Source organism: Ovis aries, chromosome 9 (assembly GCF_016772045.2).
Source record: "Ovis aries strain OAR_USU_Benz2616 breed Rambouillet chromosome 9, ARS-UI_Ramb_v3.0, whole genome shotgun sequence".
Lineage (NCBI taxonomy): Eukaryota > Metazoa > Chordata > Mammalia > Artiodactyla > Bovidae > Ovis > Ovis aries.
The window spans coordinates 34,269,941-34,286,128 of record NC_056062.1 but is presented as its reverse complement, the minus strand read 5'-3'; the positions used below and the strand labels follow the sequence as shown (position 1 = coordinate 34,286,128).

At 44.3% G+C, this 16,188-nt stretch overlaps 1 protein-coding gene across 3 annotated transcripts in view; it reads left to right on the top strand.

Moving 5' to 3' along the window:
• Window positions 1–16,188, top strand: part of ST18 (ST18 C2H2C-type zinc finger transcription factor) — a 262,346-nt gene that overhangs the window by 120,781 nt on the left and 125,377 nt on the right. The window lies entirely within an intron of this gene.

Sequence of the window (16,188 nt, the reverse complement as noted above, 5' to 3'; positions counted from 1 at the left end):
ATTTTTAATGAATTGCCTTGTTAATCCATACGCTGCGTGTGTGTTACAACAGTTCTAGGCTTAATTAGTGTACTTGATGATTATGTGTATTTTCTGATGTACACACTGATTAAGCATTGTCCACACACTGGAGCTGGAAACAAGATCAGTCTGTAAAGTAGTATCTAGTCATCTAACCCAGGACTCAGGATGCAAATAGATCAACTTACGTAAAATTAAATTAGTTCTGATAGAACCGATTTTGTCCAAGCAGCTGGTGTCACATTGTAAGCAACATTCTCTTGTTGTAAGAAATAAAGGGCTTCTGTTGACAGAACCTTATATCCTTTTAAGCTCAAAAAACTCTAGGCAGACAGTGTTAGAGGTGAACCAAGACTCTTAGACACCAGGAATCATGGAATATTTTCACTTAACTCGTTGCACTGTGTTGTAGAAATGCTGTTTTTTACGCTATTTCGACAGCTGGGGGACTGAGTGCCAGGCTCAAAATGCTCTTCCTGATAATCTGTTTTTAGGCATCTACAACTTTTGTAGATTTTCTCTCATACTGAGATTCTTCGGAGAGTCTTTCAGGTCATATATTCAAACATACAGTGAACTCTTCTCTGCTTGAATTTGCAAATACTTTAGGTATTTTATCTTTTCTCTCTTTTGTTCCATAGCTACATTTCTAAAGTCAAATTTAGCATTTAAGAAGTTAAAGACCAGAAGTTTGTTTGAAAATTACCTGCAACACTGCCAAGAAAGCAGTTGTCCTTCATTTGTGTGTGTTCCACATGTTTGTGGGGCATCTCTGGCTGGATGTTCTATGCTGCCCTAAGCGCTGGGTTGTGTGGAAGATGCTTTCTGCTCTCAGGAGAGAGGATGAGTCAGCGGGGAATAAATTCGGGAGGAGGGAAAAGATAGGTACAGGGGGCTGAGTGGCGTTGGAGGTAGTCACAGCGCATGAGTGGAGAACAGAGAGCTCGAGAGGAAAATGCTTGTTGTGAATGTTACTCACTCACGTAACTTCTGTAGGATCCATTTCCCGCAAAGCCTCCCATGTCAATTTCACCACCTTTTCAAACAAAGTCTTGAGATATTCTTGTCCTTCCATAAAAATGTGTCGCATCATGTTCAGTTTTCGCTGCATCATCTATAGACACTGCCACAGTTCTGTTTTTTGGGGCTACCCTGGTTTTAGTTGCAGAATGTGGGATCTAGTTCCCTGACCAATGATCAAACCCAGACCCCCTGCATTGGGAGCACAGTCTTAGCCACTGGACCACCAGGGAAGTCCTTACTGCTGTGGTTTAAAAAGTCAGTGTCACATCTATATGTTTATGTGTGACATTTCTTTTTTCTTTTTGTTTTTAAGCTTTTTGTTTTGTACTGGGATCTTCCCATGTGGCACAGTGGTAAAGAGTCTGCCTGCCAATACAGGAGACCTAGGTTTGATCCCTGCGTCGGGAAGATCCTCTAGAGTAAGAAATGGCAGCCTGCTCTAGTACTTTGGCCTGGAAAATCCCATGGACAGAGGAGCCTGGTGGGCTACAGTCTATGGAGTCTCATAAGAGTTGGACATGACTGAGCAGGGACAATAAACTGTGGAAAATTCTGAAAGAGATGGGAATACCAGACCACCTAACCTGCCTCTTGTATGCAGGCTAGGAAGCATACAGTTAGAACTGGACATGGAACAACAGACTGGTTCCAAACAGGAAAAGGAGTACATCAAGGCTGTATATTGTCACCCTGCTTATTTAACTCATATGTAGAGTACATCATGAGAAACGCTGGACTGGAAGAAACACAAGCTGGAATCAAGATTGCTGGGAGAAATATCAATAACCTCAGATATGCAGATGACACCACCCTTATGGCAGAAAGTGAAGAGGAACTAAAAAGCCTCTTGATGAAAGTGAAAGAGGAGAGTGAAAAAGTTGGCTTAAAGTTCAACATTCTGAAAATGAAGATCATGGCATCTGGTCCTGGGAAACAGATGGAGAAATAGTGGAAACAGTGTCAGACTTTATTTTTTTGGGCTCCAAAATCACTGCAGATGGTGATTGTAGCCATGAAATTAAAAGACACTTACTCCTTGGAAGAAAAGTTATGACCAACCTAGATAGCATGTTCAAAAGCAGAGACATTACTTTGCCGACTAAGGTCTGTCTAGTCAAAGCTATGGTTTTTCCAGTAGTCATGTATGGATGTGAGAGTTGGACAGTGAAGAAGGCTGAGCACTGAAGAATTGATGCTTTTGAACTGTGGTGTTGGAGAAGACTCTTGAGAGTCCCTTGGAGTGCAAGGAGATCCAACTAGTCCATTCTGAAGGAGATCAACCCTGGGATTTCTTTGGAAGGAATAATGCGAAAGCTGAAACTCCAGTACTTTGGCCACCTCATGCGAAGAGTTGACTCACTGGAAAAGACTCTGATGCTGGGAGGGATTGGGGGCAGGAGGAGAAGGGGACGACCGAGGATGAGATGGCTGGATGGCATCACTGACTCGATGGACGTGAATCTGAGTGAACTCCCGGAGTTGGTGATGGACAGGGAGGCCTGGCATTCTGCAATTCATGGGGTCACAAAGAGTCGGACATGACTGAGTGACTGAACTGAACTGAACTGAACTGAGCAGGCACACACTACTACTTATAGCGAGTTAACAATGTTGTGATGGTTTCAGGTAAACAGCAAAGGGACTCAGCCATACATATGCATATATCCATTCTCTCCCAAACTCCCCTCCCATCCAGGCTGCCACATGACATTGAGCAGAATTCCATGTGCTATCATGTGTGACATTTCTATCCATCTTTATTTATTTGCTAGATTTAAGGTTGCATTATAATTTTGAGGACCTTTTTTTTTTAAAAAGTTCTCTTTGATGGGATAGTTATCCCACTGCTTTTATGCATGTTGTATTTGAGCTCATATAACTCTTTTCTCTATTCATTTAATAAAGTGTTGTTTAAAAAAGTGAAATTAAAAAAAGGAAAAACCTCTGATGTCATGAATCCATGGACTTTAGGGGGATGAGTGGGTTGGGGGGACAGGCATAAAGTGAGGATGTTGAGTGTCCATTGATAAGCCCCTTGGAGAAGGCAATGGCACCACACTCCAGTACTCTTGCCTGGAAAATCCCACAGATGGGGGAGCCTGGTGGGCTGCAGTCCATGGGGCCGCGAAGAGTCGGACACGACTGAGCAACTTCACTTTCACTTTTCACTTTCATGCATTGGAGAAGGAAATGGCAACCCACTCCAGTGTTCTTTCCCGGAAAATCCCAGGGACAGGGGTGCCTGGTGGGCTGCTGTCTACGGGGTTGCACAGAGTCGGACACGACTGAAGCGACTTAGCAGCAGCAGCAACAGTGAGTGCGTAGGGCATAGCACCTTAAGAAGAAGTGTTTAGCTGATGACTGACTCAGGATTGGAGGATAGACAAGGACACTTCTGCATCAGTAGTGATAGGTGACAGTAACCAGTGTCACTGGAGGGGAACTGGAAGGTGATATCTGGAAGGTGATCAAATCCTTTAAACATATCTAGACAGTTTAGTGAAGCATTTTCATCTTTGAGAATCTTCTCTGGGAAAAAAAAAAAAAAAACCCTAATAGGGAAAAAAAGTACTTCCAAACAAGGATGTTCACCACAGCATTGTTTATAATGGAGAAACAGTTAACACTCCTGTCATGCAGTGGGGGAAGACAGCTATCCACAGAACAGATGTTTGATGGAATTAAGTTTGGCTATTTTCCTGGAGAAGATCATCAGTTGTGCTTTGTAGAATGCATTCACCCATTCACCTGTGCATTGTAGTTCATCCTGTAGGTTTCCTGGGAATAACCCCCCAGTTCACCTATAAATGGATGTTAAAGGATTGCCTTGACAGTGTACAGCTCTGGTTAGGGGTGTGGGTTTTCCAAGTGGGGTCTCTGTTTGCCTTGATGGTGTTACAGGGCTGAGCTCCAGGAGGGAGGGTCATGAGAGCAACGCTGTCGGCCATGGTCTAAATCCTCTCTCCTAGGAAGGGTATGTGATGAAGGTCTCTAAAGGACATATTAGATATTCTGAAGTATATTCCTAGACTGAGTTACAGCAGCAAAGCTCCATCCAGCTTGGAACCCATGCTCTACAGGTCGATGTCATCAGCCTGTCCTGAGTGACGGTGTGAAGTCTGTGTGTGTCAGAGAGGATGTGGCTGAGTGCAGTGTACACCTCAGGATGAAGGTTCTTCCTGATGGAGCTCCAGTCCAGCTGGCCTCGGCACTGGTGGTGGCTGCACTTTTCAGGACAGGGGTCTGTCGTGAGGTTTCAGGTACTGTGGACCATGTACTGCGGCCCAGGGTCCCTGCCACATGCACAGCGAGGGCGCAGGGCTTTCTGTTCTGCTTCCTTCAGCCATCTCCCTGCCTCCTTCTATATTCCGCAGCTTGGCTTCTCCTTCCTTTACTCCTCCTTTAGCTTTATGATGACAGTCTTGCCTTTTGTGAGTTCTTATATGCTGCTTTAAGTTCCTTCTGTAACGAGCATCACGCATCACACTAGCAAGTAAGTAAATAGATCACGCTTGCTCCTTTGAAGAAACTCTACGACAAACCTAGACAGTGTATTAAAAAGTAGAGACATCAACTTGGCCAATACAGGTCTGTCTAGTCAAAGCTATGATTTTTCTAGTAGTCATGTATGGATGTGAGAGTTGGACTATAAAGAAAGCTGAGCACCAAAGAACTGATGCTTTCCAAATGTGGTGATGGAGAAGACTCTTGGAGTCCCTTGAACAGCAATGAGATCAAACAAGTTAATCCTAAAGGAAATCAACCCTGAGTATTCATTCGAAGGACTGATGCTGAAGCTGAAGCTCTAGTATTTTGGCCACCTGTTAAAAAGAGCTGACTGGTTAGAAAAACACCCTAATGCTGGGAAAGATTGAGGGCAAGAGGAGAAGAGGGCAATGGAGGATGAGATGGTTGGATGGCATCACCGACTCAGTGGACATGAGTTTGTGCAAACTCCAGGAGATAGTGAGGGACAGGGAAGCCTGGTGTGCTGCAGTCCATGGGATCTCAAAGAGTTGGACACAACTTAGTGACTAAACAATAAAAAAATAGACTGGCAGTCTTCTGTGCTTCAGCCTGGTTACCCAGTGATCTGGAGGTGTGGGGGAGATGCTAAGAGGTGCCTCTAGCCTCATGCATGTTCTTAGTCTGCTCCAGATTTGGGGGCCAGCCAAGGAAGGAAATCGTTCAGTCATGTTTGACTCTTTGCAACCCCGTGGAAGGCTTCCCTGATAGCTCAGTTGGTAAAGAATCTGCCTGCAATGCAGGAGACCCTAGTTTGATTCCTGGGTCAGGAAGATCTGCTGGAGAAGGGATAGGCTACCCACTCCAGTATTCTTGGGCTTCCCTTATGGTTCAGCTGGTGAAGAATCCACCTGCAATGCAGGAGACCTGGGTTCGATCCTTGGGTTGGGAAGATCCCTTGGAGAAGGGACTGGCAACCCACTCCAGTATTCTAGCCTGGAGGATTCCATGGACTATATAGTCCATGGGGTTGCAAAGAGTTAGACATAACTGAGCGACTTTCACTTTCACATTTTTTCAAGGAAGGAACTGGTCTCTATCTTAGTCAGTACTTTGTGGAGTAGGTGAGACAGTAAAAAGTTGACTCAGGAGTCTCAGGAGGGATGCTATCCCAATTGTGGTTTCTATCCTGATTGACACTTGATGTTTGGAAATGAAGAGGGCTGGGGATACATTCTTCATGGACAGACAAGTTCACACGGGACCCACATGCTCTCTGCTCTTCCCCAGTATTTGAATTTTGTCATAATCATTGAATACAGAGTGAAGGGTCACTCTTTTCTATCCCAAGGGAACTTGCAAATGAGGTGAAGAAGCAACCATAAATTTCTACATCGGGGTGTGCTAGGCTCGTTTTGAATATTTTCATACCTGCTTCTTCTTCATCTCGCTCTGATCTCAACTGTCAGTGCCAAGATGAATTGGATGTCGAGATGAAAGGTAGGAGCGAGACAGCAGCTGAGGGAATCCCAGGGAGGATGCGTCTGAGATCCACTCGGGGCAGCAGCAGAGGACGTGTCTGCTCTTTGCCACAGAGGTTGACAGCCTGCGCTCCCTGTATTCCAGGTGCAGGGGGCTTACAATCTGTAGGAGCACAGAGCACGTAGACACTTGTCTTAAATACCAGCTGCATGGTAACCACTCTGCTGTGCGTTTGATGAGCTGATACTTTGTATCTTCCCACTAGACCAAGAAGCCCTGAAGGTCGAGGACCTTCTGGTCTATCATCTTCCCGGAATCCTTCTGGGGAGGCTGTGAGGTTTCCCACTCACCTCTGAGTTTGAGGGAGGCTTAGTAGCCTTGGCCCCATGGCTAATTCCCACTAATTTCTCCTTCAAATTTTGAAAATTCCGGTTTTTGTGAAGTTGTGTGATCCTCAGCACCCATTACTGCCCCTTGTTGTGGTCCCTGCATGTTCACAGAGGTTCCAGCCCCACTCGCTGCTTCCTCTTCACCTCACTCCTCAGGCTGCTCTTGGTGACACAGTCATCATCTCTGTACTGGCCCCGTGATTCCTTGACCTCCCCGCCTTCAGTGATCTTTCCCTCTAGCCCCCTCAGGGTTCATTCCCACATGACACTCATGGCCTTGTCATCACCAGTAGCTACCACCTGGCAGAGCGGGTATTGTGACCTGTCTCCTGATTGTTTTCTCTCTTGTGCAGGTGCAGATGCCACAGTCCATCCTCACGCACTGTGGCCGCCCTCCTTTGCCCCACCTGCACCCCCCTGCACTCACCAACCTACAGCATCCTCCTCAGCTCTGAGCCTGTGCCCAGGCACCCTAGCAGGGCTGGAAACCCTGACTTCATGGAGCCTCTGTCTTCCCAACTCCAGCACTCCTTAACTTCTAAATAATAGGGTCAGATGGGAACTTCTGGTCTCATCCTCCACTGGGCGTGAGTGCAGAGACTTTACAAGTCCTCGTCAAGTATTTGCATCCATAAAGTTTAAAAACAGGTGTCTCACTCTAGGGCTTCCCTGGTGGCGGAGTGGTAAAGAATCTGCCTGCAATACAGGAGAATTAAGAGATGGGGGTGTGATCCCTGGGTCAGAAAAATTCCCTGGAGAAGGGAATGGCAACCCACTCCAGTATTCTTGCCTGGGAAATCCCATGGACAGAGGAGCCTGGCGGGCTACAGTCAATGAGACTGCAAAAGAGTCGGACATGATTTAGCAACTAAACGACAGTAACAGCATCTCAATATAACCTCCATAAACCAGATGCTTGTAGAATTAACTGCAATATCTTCTAACATCAGTGGTTTACAGGTCTATCTTAACACTTTGGGATTATTTATTTAGCTTTTTTCTCTGCAAAGATTAAAGTATTTCAGAGCCATCTATAGGTCTGCCTGGGAGCTGATGTAGATGGAGGAGAAGAGACAGAAATGACACTTCTTCCCCATAAGAGATGGAAGAATCCAGTCACCCAAATCACCGCACTCTCATCCCCTGTCGTTTCCCCAAGGGGGATGTGTGCAGAAAACAGAAACCACACTAACTGCCTAAGGGACACGGGTTCGATCCTCTGGTCAGGAAGATCCCCTGGAGAAGGGCATGGCAACCCACTGCAGTATTCTTGCCTGGAGAATACAAGGGACATAGGAGACTGGAGGACTGTAGTCCAGGTCGCAAAGGCTCAGACAGGACTGAAGTGACTTAGCCTGCATGGTGAAGAGTGACGACAAAGGTAGAGGAAGCCCTTCCGAGAAGCACCAAGACCTCAGTTTTGCTCCAGATATTTGGATTTCTAGAAAAAAAAACACAAGCAGTGTCTTACTCTGAGGACAGCAGTGAGAAAAGTTTGGGTCGCTTTTGAGAGGAGTCTTCCAGGAAGTGGAATCGCTTTTAGTGCCTCTTTGTTGAAACTAAAATACATTTGACATACGGTACATGGTGCTGTGCTCTGTCGTGTCCAACTCTTTGCAGCCCCATGCACTGTAGCCCGCCAGGCTCCTCTGTCCATGGGATTTCCCAGGCAAGAATACTGGAGTGAGTTGCCATTTCCTTCTCCAGAGGATCTTCCCCTCCTAGGGATCTAACCCATGTCTCCTATTTGGCAGGCAGATTCTTTACCACTGAACCATGTGGGAAGCCCATATCTGGCATATAACATTATATGAATTTAAAGTATACAACGTGTTAATTTAATAAACGTATAAATTTACATCACAAGTTGATACTTTTGTATTACTGTAATGTGATTGCCATTGTCTCTTACAAATGATGCTGGAGATTAAATTAAGTTATCCCTGGGCAGGAATGAGCATGACATTTCCAGCAAATGGTGAGGAGCTACCTGTGGAGTCTCTGTGTAAAGAGAAACACTGAAAACAGCTGAAGAGGCAAAGTGGGGTTAAACTGAGAAACCCTAACTGTACCGAGACAGCTGGACTTAGTGCTACAGATCAAAGAAGTTTCTAAGCAGAAGATATCTTTATTAGGCTAACTCTAGCTGTCTAAGAAATACACACAAAAATGTATAATAGCACAAATACAAGGATAGTTTAATTTTGATCATGTAAATAGGTTCAAAAGCTCTTGTTTTTTAAGGGGAGTTGGGGGTTTTGGCCCATGCAGTCATTCAGGACTCAGACTGACTGGGGCTCTGCCATCTTCATTGCATGATGTTCAAGGTCATCTCTGCATTTGTCAGGAAAGGATGAAGCTTGCAGGCAACTGGAGAGGCTCTGTGGGTTGGACTGGAAGTGACTGACACGTGCCACCTCTGCATGTGGACACAGCTAACCTCAAAGGAGGGAGAGAGGCTTAGCCTGGTGGTTGTCCAGGAAAAAAAGGAAAGCCATAGAATGGACATAGCTAGATTGGCCTTCTAGGAAAATGATACTGGAGGTGTGGGAGGGATGTCCTGGAAAGAAGCACTTTCCTGGGACCGTGGATGAGCATGGGTACCAGGATGTATTAGTTCAGATGATGGATGACGGGAGTTTGGGCAAGCCCTGGAGGTAGGGTGGGAAAGGGATCCTCATGGGGGTTTGTAAAGAGCTATAACTACAGGGATGGCAGGGGTTTGGAGTCTGGATTCCTGTATGATGTGTGGGTGGGGTTGTTGTACAGGGCCTGGAGACTGGTCAGCAAGGGGACCACCCAGTGACTCCATAGGACTGGAACTCTAACAGCTGAACATCCCTCTCAGATGAAGAAGGCTGATGTTTGGGATTTAACCCATCGTGGAACAGACAATAAGAGGGACAAGAGCTCTGAGTCCTAGACCAGTGGCATGGTGTTTACAGGCTACTGAGGACCTGGAACTGTGCTGGCCACCAGGGGAGTGCTGGACTGCAGGAGGCCCCCTGAATCGAGATATCCCAAGTGACATCATGTATCATTCTTGCCTGGGTTCTTAGGATAGAGTCCTGAGCAGTTTCTGATTGTATCATCTGTTCAGCCAGGGGTCAGAAAGTATTGTGCAGTCTCTGGAAACTTGCTCAACATTTTTAGTGTTTGCCACTAATTTATTTAGATGTGTTTCATCTTCTCACTTATGTAAATGTCAGTGGCAGGAGCTGGGCACCCAGAGTGCTGCGCCAGCCTCCCCTGCCATTCAGGACATTCAGAGTGTGGCCAGCAGGCTTGCTGTTTTCTCTGTTTTCTCGTTCTGAAGCCATCCTTCCTCTTCTGCTCTTTTATTTTTGTTGCTTTAAATGCTAGCTATTCAGTCATGAGACACTTATTTCAAACACCTTCACAAAATGAACTGTAGAAACTACAAAGAGGCCTTCGTTGGGGACCTCATGGTCCACTCCATCAGTCTCAGGGAGATGAAAACCAGGAAGTCAGAAGATGCAGGGCTCTTCCTAAGTGGAGTTGTAATAGGCTTGGTCTGCCTTTCTGGGAAGAGGGAGCAAGCTGGTCATGGACAAATATTTCTGTCTTTCCTACAGCAATATGTTGAAAGCTTGACCCCCAATATGATGGTATTTACAAGTTCCACCTTTGGGAGGTAATTAAATTCAGGTGAGGTCATGAGGGTGGGCCACCCATGGGGGGTTAGTGCCCTTACAAAGAGAGTAAGAGAGCAGAGCTTACTCTTTCCGCCCTGCGAGAACAGTGAGAAAACGGCCATCTGCAAGCCAGGAAGAGTGTTCTTCCCAGGAATGGGATCACCTTGGTCTTGGACTTCCAGGACTGTGGGAAATCAATGTCAGCTATTAAGCCTGCCTGATCTGTGGTATTTGGTTGTAGCAGCCTGAGCTAAGACATTCATGTAAGCCCAAATCTATCGAAGTGGAGTAATTCCTCTGTGTGTGTATGTGTGTGTGTGTGTGTGTGTGTGTGTGTGTGTGTGTGTGTGTATAGGAGGAACGGTTGTGCAAAGAAATGAGAACAATGTCCCACACACCTAGAATGATTTGCATGTGCCCCATATGTGCACGGAGCTGGACCTCCAGCCACAGGGATGTGATCCAGAACCAGCAGAGCGTGGAAGGGAGATGCGGATGAGCCATCACCATGGCGACCCTGCTCAGATCCCTGACTCCAGGATCCAAGGCCACCATGTCACCATGAATGAAACAGGTACAGAGATCTTAGCACAGATTTCATGCAGCTAAGTGATGCTGCCATCACAAGGCTGAATGAGCTGCCTGCCCACCATGGACCGAATGTAGTTCAGCTGTTCAGTGATGAAGCAACACTGTATGTATCTGATGTCAAGGCCATATTGCAAATATATAGATATGAACATAATAGATAAGAACAGACACAGATATAGGTGTGGGTGTAGATACAGGTTAAGATGCATCTACAGATGCAGAAGTAGATGTGCATGTACCATGATTCTCAGCAACGTTTTTACTGCTCACTGTATTTTAAGCTGCATCTTAGTGTTCATCTGATTCTTAAATGAAGAGCATCACCTGGCAAAAGAAAGATTTTAAAATTTCTTATTGATACCATCAATTTTGCATGAACTATGTTCATTTTCCTGAATGATAACAACTTTGTAGAAGTTCAGAAGGTGGAATATTAGAAAGCTTTGACAGTGGTATCTATTTCTAAGATCACGGAATGCAGTCCCATCACTTCATGGCAAATAGATGGGAAAAAATGAAAATAGTGACAGACTTGATATTCTCGGGCTTCAAAATTACTATGGATGATGACTGTAGCCTTGAAATTAAAAGATGCTTGCTCCTTGAAAGAAAAGCTATGACAAACCTAGACAATGTATTAAAAAGCAGAGACATCACTTTGCTGACAAAGGTCTGTATAGTCTAAGCTGTGGTTTTCCAGTAGTCATGTATGGATGTGAGAGTTGGACCATAGAAAGCTGAGTGCCAAAGAATTGACACTTTCAAACTGTGGTTTTGACGAAGACTGAGAGCCCCTTGGACAGCAAGGATATCAAACCAGTCAATCCTAAAGTAAATCAGCTCTGACTATTCATTGAAAAGACTGAAGCTGAAGCTCCAAAAAACCTTGGCCACCTGATGTGAACAGCTGATTCATTGGAAGAGACCCTGATACTGGGAAAGATGAAGGCAGGAGGAGAAGAGGGTGACAGAGTATGAGATGGTTGGATGCCATCACAAAGAAAATGGACATGATTTTGATTTATCTGGGAGATAGTGAAGGACAGGAAAGCCTGGTGTGCTGCTGTCCATGGGGTCACAAAGAGTTGGGCATGACTTAGAGACTGATCAACGATAACAGATCAACAACAGTAACAACCACAAGATGCCATGGCAGAATCCATACCAGGTTCTTATAAAATTGTAGAGCTGGAGGATTTCTTTTTGGTCTACCCAGGAGTTACACCAATGTAGGGCAGTTTACTGTGCCAGGTAGATATTAGTTTTTAAAATGTTTTAAAATTAGTGTTTAAAATGTTTTAAAATTAGTGTTTAAAATGTTCTTAAACTGAGCTTTCAAAATTCCAAAGTTAACTCACATAATGTGTAGTACAAAAAGATTGAATGTTTACCTTCTAAGATCAAGAACAAAACAATGGTGTCTGTTCTTTCCACTTCTGTCCTAAATTAGAAGTCTTAGCCAGGACGATTAGGCAAGAGAATGGAATAAAAGTCATCCATTTTGAAAGGAAGTAGTAAAACTTTTCCATTTGCAGATGATGTGATATGGTGTATAGATATGTATACAGAAAACACTAAGGAATTCACGGAAAAGACTATTAGAACTAATAAGCAAGTTCAATAAGGTTTAAAGTTACAGCATAAATATGTAAAAATCAATTGTATTTCTACACACAGCAATAAACAAAACATGAAAGTAAGAAAATAGCTTTACCTACAATAGTATCAAAAAGAATAAAACACTTAGGAATAAATTTATCAGGAGAAGTATAAATCTTTGAACACCATAAAACATTGTTAAAAGAAATGAGTCAAGCCCTAAATAAATGAAAAGGCATGTTCGTAGATTAGGAATTTCAGTGTTGTTAAGATGGCATCCCTGACTCAATGGACATGAGTTTGAGCAAACTCTGGGCGATAGTGAAGGACAGGGAAGTCTGGTGTGCTGCAGTCCATGGGATCGCAGAGTCGGACATAACTGAGTGAACGAACAAGATGGCCATACTAAGCAGGGGGATCTGCAGATCAAGCACATCAAAACCCCCAGCCAGCTTCTCTGCAGGAATTGACAAGGTGATCCTAGGTTTTATATGGAAATTCAAGGAATCCATAATAGCCAAAATAGTCTCGGATAAGAACTAAGTTGGGGGGCTCACAAATCCCAATTTCAAACCTTGCTCCAAAGCTACAGTGATCAATGTAGTGTGGCATGGACATGAGGACAGACATATAGATCAATAGAGTTAAGGGAGAGTCCGGAACAAAATCCCTACCTCCATCATGCATTGATTTCAACAAGGATGCCAAGACAATGCAGTGGGGAAAGCATATTCTTTTCAACAAAGTTACTTGGACAGCTGGATATTCACATGTAAAGGAATGCGGTTGGACCCCTACTTTATGCTAAGTACAAAAATTAATTCAAAGTGAATAGAAAACCTACATGTCAGGGCTCAAACTATAAAACTCTCAGGAGAAAACATAGATGTAATCTTTGTGACCTTGAATTTGGCAATAGTTTCTTAGTTATAACCCCAAAGCAAAATTTTGCAAATTATATATCTGATAAGGGACTTATATCTATGATATATATATAAAGAATTCCTACAACTCAATAATAAAAATACAAACCCAGTGTAAAAATGGGCAAAAGATCTGTTCTCCAATAAATGATATCAAATAACCAATTAAGCACATGAAAAGATTCTCAATACCCTTAGTCATTAAAGAAACATAAATCAAAACCATTAGTAACACCCACATGACCCAGAATGGCCATGATAAAAAATAATAACAAGTGCTGGTGAAGATGTGGGGAAATTAGAACTATCATGTACTGCCAATGGGAATGTGAAATGGTGCAGCTGCTTTGGAAAACAATCCAGAAGGTAGGGTTACCAAGTGACCTAGTTAATTCCACTCTGCAGAATACACCCATGAGAAAGGAAAGCATACCCTACATGCAAAACCTTGCATATGAATATTTACAGCAGCACTATTCATAGGTGTCCAGTGGCTGGTGAAGGGATAAGTAAAATAGGGTGTGTCGCCAGGGGCTTCTCTGGTGGTCCAGTGGTTAAGACATAGCCTTTCCAGTGCAGGGGGCATAGGTTCCACCCCAGGTCAGAGAACTAAGACCCTGCATGTCACGCAGTGCAGCCAAAAATAGATCCAAACAGTGAAATATCATTCAGCAGTACAAAATAATGTCCTCACACACGCCACAACATGGGTGAATCTTGAAAGTATACCACGTGAAAGAAGCTGGTAACAAAGGACAAGATACTGTACAATTATTATGAAATGTTCAAAATAGGCAAATTCATAGTGACAGGAAGTAGATTAGGAGTTATATGGCCTGAAGAAGGGAGTCAGCTGCGGGGGGCTATAGGGGGTGGATGGAGGCTGACTACTAGTGGTTGTGGCATTTCTTTGGAGGGTGATAAAGATGCTCAGAAATTGTGGTAATGGTTGCATGACTATGAACACACTGAACATTAAATTGCATAATTTAAACAGGTGGCTAATTTGGTGTGTCCTTTATATTTCGGTAAAGCTGTTCTTTTATAATTTGTCAATAGTAGGTGATTTTTTATTTCATTGTCAATAATATCAATCAAGTCACTGAAATTAATCAAGTGTCTGATCTACCAGCTAGAAATCCATGTTTACCCTGGAAACATTTGCATCTTGTGTGGGTTCACTAGTGGAACGGCTCAGAGCTCAGGAAAGGGACTCATTTCACAAGGCAGTCAAAGTACTGTCCATTCCCAAGTTGGGTATTCTCAGATTGCATGTCCTTGGCTCCTGATTTGCATTGGAGTATTAGCTTTAATTTTTTTGAGGTATCTTCTGAAATGTATTGATAACACGAAACCATTATGAGTTGTATTAGAGTGTGTGTGTGTGTGTGTGAGCGCTCAGTCACTTCAGTCCTGTCTGACTCTTTGAGAACCTAAGAACTGAGCCCACCAGGCTCCTCTGTCCGTGGCATGTGGGATTCTCCAGGCAAGAATACTGGAGTGGGTTACCATGCCCTCCTCCAGGGCATCTTCCCCACCCGGGGAACAAACCTGCGCCTCCTGAGGCTCCTGCATTGCAGGCAGATTCTTTACTGCTGAGCCACCTGGGAAGCCCTTTATTGGAGGGCTTTAAATATCACAATGAAATTTTGCACTAGGCACTTAGATTACTTACATGCCAAACTGTTGCGAAACGTGAATAAGTTGACAGACCACATGCTAGAAAGGACAGTGAGTCTAAGTGTAAACCATCCCTCCCCTCATAGGAAATAGAACTGTGAAGTGAAGTGAAAGTTGTTCAGTCGTGTCTGACTCTTTGCAACCCGTGGACTATGCAGTCCATGAAATTCTCCAGGCCAGAATACTGGAATGGGTAGGCTTTCCCTTCTATAGGGGATCAAACCCAGGTCTCCCACATTGCAGGTGGATTGTTTATCAGCTGAGCCACAAGGGAAGCAAAAAGTCAGGTCAGAGAGTGTTTAATATTGTCCCTGCCCTAGCAAGAGTGGGCTGCTTGTTTTGGTGAACAGAGACTAGGAGGCTGGATGGGTTCTATCCTGGGCCTGGCCTCCAGGACCTCGGAGGGCGTTTGGCTAGAAGGAAGTCTGCAGACAGGGGAAGAGGGTGGGATTCTGGTCCCTCTCAGAAAACTGAGACACAGGATGGTGGGGGCAAAGGGTCTCCAGCCATTCCTTGAGGCCCTGCTAGAAGAGAAGCCTGGGTCCTTCATCTCATATCATACCCTCCTCTGTTCAGAGAGCCTGGTGCAGTGGCTGTGAGGTTTGTTCAGTGTTGAAAGGATGGGAAAAGTTTTCAATTCTTAAAAGAATGTATACAGTTGTCCTTTTTTAATGACAATAAACTCTTATCAATCAATGCCTTTTTTTTTCTATTACGGACACAGATTCTAGTTTGCTCTAAGATGCTACTGCCATGGTGGCTTATTCTTTGAAAAATAAATCATCTCGAACTTTAAGATGTTGCCATGTGGTTCAACCCTACAAACAAATGAGAAACAAGATCTTCATTCTGTTACTAGTTTGTTGAAAAATATGTCCAAAGGTGTTTTAAAAATAGCCTCCAGGTAAGTAATTGGAGGCAAGATTGTCCCTGCTGATTTTTTTGTCCCGTTTCCCAAAAACTCCCACTCATCTTGGCAGTCTGGGGGTCGTCCTTTTCCGAGGTAAAAGGGCTTGCTGCACAGTTTGAAGGATCTATTGGGTTTTTTCCCCCATGATTTCATTTCTTTGATATGGTTAGGAGTGAGAAGCAGATTGAGGATCTGCTAGGAGTCCGGATGAAAGCAGGCACATGAAAAATTCCCTGAAGAGCTGGACACGACCTGCTGAGGGATCGAAACCTGGTGTGAGAGGCAGGGGTGGAATTGCAAGGGTGGGGGCACCAGGCTGGGAACCCAAGACCATTCATTCCTGGCAGCATCCAGCTCCCCTAAGCTCCACCCAGAAGTGTGGTTGCCTTTGTCATTTTAATTGGTCTGTGTTTGTGAAGTGGGGCCTCTATTTACTTATAGCTTGGGGC